Here is a 6,479-nt window from a genome sequence, read left to right on the forward strand (position 1 = left end):
TCCTATGAATCATTTCAGTTCACTGTTGATAAACAAGAGACAGCAGACTCCTAGCTCATGGTGCACTCTTCCTAAGATCTTGTATGCCCTTGAATCTGTCTACTGCTTTCAAGACCTCTTTGTGTCCCATTCAGGAGAAAAGCGGGTTATAAATCAAATGGCAATTTTTGGCACACAGGTGCTTATTATGACAGTCACAATAGCTACACAACACAACAGCTCTCCCCAAGGAAAGTCCAAAAATATAGGCAACTGATTGATCCATATCCATAAAGCAATTCTAGCAGTTTTCCAATCCATTGGGAGTAGGCCTTTGGAAAGTTAAGGTATCTTATCTGCCTCTTCAAGATCAATCTACATTAAACCACTTTGGATCACAATAGGGTCTGCTCAGGAAAGCATATATGCTGAAGAATATGTCTTTCCCTGCCCCCTCCTTCCTCAGTGTGAGAAGTGAAGCTAAAGTTAGAGCAAATAGGAAGTCAGACAGTTTGAGAAATATTGGTATTGCCCCTGATAATCATAATGTCCCAGGGCTTTAACCCAGCAAGCCCTGCCTCCACTATGATAACAGTTGAGGGAGAATTATGCACATCATTTTTGACACTTGCCAGAGGAAGGAATTGATTTTAGTATTTTCATATAATAATTGTGTTTTATTATAACACTGTATTGTGCTTTTATTTGTACCTCATTTTAAAACTTGTTGCAAGCCTTCTCAAATCCAGTTTTTAAAGAAATGTGCCATATAAACCAAATACAGTGGGTTCTTAGTATCTGCTAGGGTTTGGATGCCAAAATCCATGGATGCTGAAGTCCCATTAAATACAATGGTGTAGTAAAATGGTGTATCTTATATAAAATGGCAAAATCAAGGTTTATTTTTTGGTCCCCCCCCCCCAAAAAAAAAAGGATTTACCAGCTGTCCATCATCTCCATGGATCTGGAGGGCCGACTATATATCAAGTCAAGCAATCAGTCAATCATTGTGAAACAAAAATAACTCAAAATATGATCCCTAGCTGGGAAGTCTCCTGGAAGCAAACAACCAGACAGAACAATATACATAAAGCAAGGTCTCTCCCAACGTAAATATATGGGGTGGGGGGTGGAGCTGTGTCCTCTTCTGGCTTTCTTTGAATCTTAGTGTTCCTACGAGTCAGGCTATGCTGCCTTTCCTTCCATGTCCGACATTGGGAATTAGCTACAGTAAATAGAAAAGAAATGTAGAATTAGCATGATTATAATGCATTCCATTATTTTCTCCACTCCCGTCCTCCCTTTTAACCATTAGTGTATGCAAATGTTCCATTAACAAGTCGTCATGTTTTCTCTTCAATGAATTGCTTTCGTTATGGCAAATAAATATTCATAAAGAAATGCAGATAATAAATCACTGCAAAGAGTTCAAAGCCATTTCCTTTGTTAACTGTGCATATTTTCCACTGTGACTCCTCTTTAATATTTCATTCAAAAGAAGGACTAGTGGAAGGACAACAGAGACAATGTGTCAAGTAGTAATGAAAATGGGCCATAACGATTAAAACTCTCCCTTGATCTCCATTGTGCTCAGATGTCTCCATAATCTACTGTACTTATTAGAATGACTTTTCACCCCTCACCAAATAAATATTGACTTGAAAATATTACACAGGAATATCCCAGTAATAACAACTGGGCTGTAGATAACACTTTCCCCAAAAGGAACAGTCTCATTCTGAATGTTATTGTACAACAGTAATTTGAAAACTTGGGTCTTTAGATTTCTTCAACTCATATGTTCCAGGCAATATGGCCAATGGTTGTGGATTCTTGGAGCTGTAGCCAAGCAATCTCTGGAGATCTGTTTGGGAATCTTCAAAGGCCAGAGTGATGGCTATTAGATTGAAAGGAGGGCCTCTCACCAGCTGTGCGGCCAAAGCAAGATGGAGCTGTGCTTAACTGCTCTTTTCTCCATCAGACACCAGAGTAATAGCAGAAAGTCAGAAAATCTCACATTTCCTCTTTCTCCTTCCTGTCAGTCAAAACTAACTCACCAACAATTTGTTGTACTTTGATGGAACCCAAAATTACTTGCCTGAGGCAACCTTCTTGCTGCTTAATGGTAGGGCTGGCCCCTGCTGTAATTGTAAATAATGAAAAAGCATCCTTTCTTATTAGCAAGCTATAGCAGTGGCAATGTCTATCTGAAAAGAGATCCTGTTCCTAAATGATTGCACGACGTCACACAAGCAACATAAGCATCTTTTGTTCTTCAAGCTGGGGGAAAAAATAAGCGAGGAAGACTTTTAATCAATACGTTGTCACTGAAGCCTCATACAACTGAGTCGCTCATGTTTGCAAACACTCCGTTGAAGTGTTTCTCAATCCTTTCTAGGACTCAGTGGTATTTTGATAAATAATATTTCTAGCTGGCTAATTTTGTAGCTAATTATCATCAAACACTAAGACAGATCTTCTACAGTATTAGACATGCTTTGGAGGGAAAAAAATATCCCTTCAACCATGTGCATGAGGGAATTACAAATTCATCAGTATACAGGTTTTCAAATCTGAAATTAATGGTTCATTATGTTACCATAGTAGTAAAATATAAAATTTTACAGTTGAGTGATAGTAAAAATAACTGCTAAATTAATATATGATTGATTTCAAAATTAAAAATCATCATCCATAGGCACATTTCTAATTATAAAAAAATAAATTAAATAAAAGTTTTGAAATAGTTTAAGTGTAAAACAGCATTTACTCCAAGTAACGTGGACTAAGGCATTCAAGCAGTCAAGATGGTTTGAGATATTATCTTTGTTTCCTCTCTACACAGCTGCAATCTTATACTCACTTACTTGGAAGCAAGTTCAATTTAACTCTGTAGATTTATTTCTTAGAAGGTATGCTTAGCACTGCATGTAAAAGGGTTGTACTGACCACAGTTCAGAACTAAATAGATATTATTTATTTATTTATGTTTGTAAAGTATGCAGAACTCTCTGTATAAGCATTCTTTAAAACTGCGAATCTCTCATGCCACTTTATCATCTAATGGCATAAAAGAAAAATGATAAGGGCAAGGAAGAGGAAAACAAACAACATGAAGGACTGATTTGTTAGAAAGCTGGGCCAAAACTAACAAAATGAATTTCAACACAAAGAAATGTTAGGTACTGCACTTACAGGGGAAAAATGAAATGAACAGATATAGGATGGGGGATACCTGGCTGAATGAAACTATGTGTGAAAGGGATCTGGGAGTCACAGCAGACCACAAATTGAACATGAGTCAACACTGCAATGCGGCAGCTAATAAAGCCAATGCGATTTTAGGCTGTGTTTAGATCAAGGGAAGTAATAGTCCCACTCTATTTTGCTCTGGTCAGGCCTCACCTGGAATATTGTGTCCAGTTCTGGGCACCACAATTTAAAAAGGATGTTGAGAAACTGGAGTGTGTCCAAAGGAGGGTGACCAAAATGGTGAAGGGTCTGGAAACCATGTCCTATGAGGAACGACTTAGGGAGCTGGGGATGTTTAGCCTGGAGAAGAGAAGGTTAAGAGGTGATATGATAACTCTGTTTAAATACTTGAAGGGATGTCACATTTAGGAGGGAGCCAGCTTGTTTTCTCCTGCTCCAGACTAGGAGCAATGAATGCAAGCTCCAGGAAAAGAGATTCCACCTCAAACTTAGTGAATATTGCCCATGATTATTTTTTTATTACAGTAGTTGGTTTTTAATCTTATACTGTTTAATCTTGTTTTAAGGGGGGAGTACTGTGTATATATGGTTGTATTTTAACTTGTTGTACGCCGCTTTGATTGCTTGGCAAAAAGCGGTATAGAAATAAAAAAAATATTTTATTTAACTTCCTGACAGTAAGAGCTGTTTGACAGTGGAACAAACTCCCTCGGAGTGTAGTGGAGTCTCCTTCCTTAGAGGTCTTTAAGCAGAGGCTGGATGGCCATCTGTCGGAGATGCTTTGATTTAGATTTCCTCCATGGCAGGGGGTTGGACTGGATGGCCCTTGCAGTCTCTTCCAACTCTATGATTCTATAATTCTAGGAAGGGATATATGTGCCACTTTAACTTTGTCCTACAGTAATTTTTTAAAATCTCAAACTCTTTCTGTCCCATTTATCGAATCACATGTGAATTCTGGTATAGTCCTACAAAAAATGATCTGGAAAAAAAATGCTTGCACATTTACACATTCCAAATTCAATACATAGGAGTGTTCCCAGCTTGTCTGTCATTAGGCATTCAAGATGTGGAACTTGTCCAGGAAGGAAGGAAGGAAGGAAGGAAGGAAGGAAGGTTGGTAGGTTGGTTCTAATTTAGCAGAGTCAAATACACAGGGAATCACAGCCAGATGAAAGAATTATCTTCTGATGGCTGAATCAGTCAGTTCCCTAGTTTCCCACATTTAAATTGTTTTAACCACAAATCTTTTCATTCTGCCTATCGAGAAATTTGCAGATTAAGTAAACTCCCAATGAAAAGTGAGCTGAACACATTTCACACCCAACCCAATTCTTAATAAACTTGTGCTAAGTGTTTAATAACCAGATGGAATGGCCACTGTGGGAGACAGTTCTAGGAGAGGCCAGAGCACAGTCTGCTATCTCCACTGGATTCAGTTGGTGCTGCCTCGCCTTCCCTTTCCTGCAGTCAAGTGGAATGGCTGCGAACAGAACACAGTATTTGAAAAATAAGAAGCCAAACTGGTTCCCACAAAGCTGAAGGAGAGGGTCACACTCATGTACTTCTCCCTCTCTTGCAGCTAAACAAAATGGTTGCTAACAGATGAGTATTCTTAAAGAGGGGGTACTAGGTGGCCGTTGGTTCTAGCGGAAATGGCAGCTAAAGTGCATGTCTTGTAGTTCCTTCTCTTCCTTCAGTGAGGAATATACAAGCAGATCTTGAGGGAAAGCAAATGAACACTTTGACAAGAGATGAAAGAGATATCTCATACCCTCATTCATGGTAACATTATTCAATTTCCTTTCCTATTTTTCTGAACTGCAAAACTGCTATTTCTTCACCCACACACAATATGTCAAACACTTGCATAAAAGCCCACCTCTGCCCATACAGAAAATATTCACAGCTACTGAAGAATATTAACTTTCTCCACTAATTCTGATGCCTAAATCATGTGACAATTAGGACAAACTGCAGTAATAGACCCATTCATGGTAGAAACCAAGAGATTTTCAAAGTTCTCTTTGGATTAACTTTGAAATTATCCACTTATCACTCAGAGGTAGGTAGGAGTTAAACATATTCATGTAACTAAGTATAACAAGTGCATTCAAATTACTTTCAGAAATATACAGCCAGGTCAGAAAACCTGCATTTTTTATTTTTAAAAAAGTTGAACATCTGATAAAATAAATGTCTCAGATGTCATACAATTCCAGACATAATAATCTGATAAAATAAAATTAGTGGTGTAGCATAAAAGAATAGAAATACTGCATACAATATATGGCAAGGGTGAAAACTCAGATCTCAGAAACTAATATCATACTCCAGTGATTACTAAAACACTAGATCTTAAGCACTAAACATGCTAAAAGTCTTAAACAGCCTGAGCAAACTGGAAAAGGCTGACACGGAAAAGAAAAGTCTGGGAACCAGGAAAGTTTCATTTAGGTTAACATTCCAGTGCTACCACTGGAAAAAAGAGTCTGATTTTTTTCCTTTCTACCCTCCAGATTTCAGAAAGAGGGAATATCTTTTTAAAAGGAATGGATTGTTATATATGGGGAGAGCCATTCTATCAGGGTATCTGTAAGTGTATAGCAGTTTTATATAGGAATCCAACAGGGGTGGGATTAGCACTGAGAAAAGGGAGTACCAGCACAAGAACTCCTGCTCCCTGGCCTATGTATTATTTGCCTTACACACAGAGGACACATAGAGAGGAATGCTTAAATACAGCGTATGTAGGCACTTGCTTTCAGACTGTGATGAGCACATTTAGAAGTGAAAAACACCACAAGTGGTGGAATTAACCAGAGAAGCCAGAGAACACCAAAGGAGTTAGTTGAGCCTATAATTTCAAGAAATCACAACCACTTGCGTTTCCACTACGGGAAGTTGCTGGAAGTGAGAGCAACAGAGCAGTTGGAATCTGATGCCTTTGCTGAGTTCAGTTTGAATTAGGGAAGGAAGAAGGCAGCATCTTGGAAAGGTCAAGCAACTGTGAATTGACTGGAGCAGAGGGGAAGGCTTTCACGAAGCCCCAGCTGCTGCAGACAGACATACTTGGTTGTTTTGGCTCTGTTTGAAAGGTAGAGGTTAGGCTGCCTGCTGTACAATGAACAAGTGAGATGAAAGGAGAATGAGTCAGAGAATGGAAATGTTACTTTTTTTGGACCATAACTCTCCACGCTGGCTGGGCAGTTCTGGAAGATGCTGTAGAAAAAGAAACCTTTCCAGCCTCTCAATTAGGTGAATGTCAAGGGAGAATGGTAACTTAT

The 6,479-nt window shown here is 38.7% G+C and overlaps 1 long non-coding RNA gene across 2 annotated transcripts in view; it reads right to left on the minus strand.

Annotated features, from left to right (window-relative positions):
* Positions 1 to 677: 677 nt before the first annotated feature.
* The window catches only part of LOC121929820, a 33,749-nt gene continuing 27,947 nt past the window's right edge, over positions 678 to 6,479 (minus strand). For both annotated transcript variants that reach the window (XR_006103754.1, XR_006103755.1), the window contains exon 4: positions 678 to 1,204. This is a non-coding gene — a long non-coding RNA (uncharacterized LOC121929820). The remainder of the gene's footprint in view (positions 1,205 to 6,479) is intronic.

This window comes from Sceloporus undulatus, chromosome 4, assembly GCF_019175285.1.
Source record: "Sceloporus undulatus isolate JIND9_A2432 ecotype Alabama chromosome 4, SceUnd_v1.1, whole genome shotgun sequence".
In the NCBI taxonomy this organism is placed as follows: Eukaryota; Metazoa; Chordata; class Lepidosauria; order Squamata; family Phrynosomatidae; genus Sceloporus; species Sceloporus undulatus.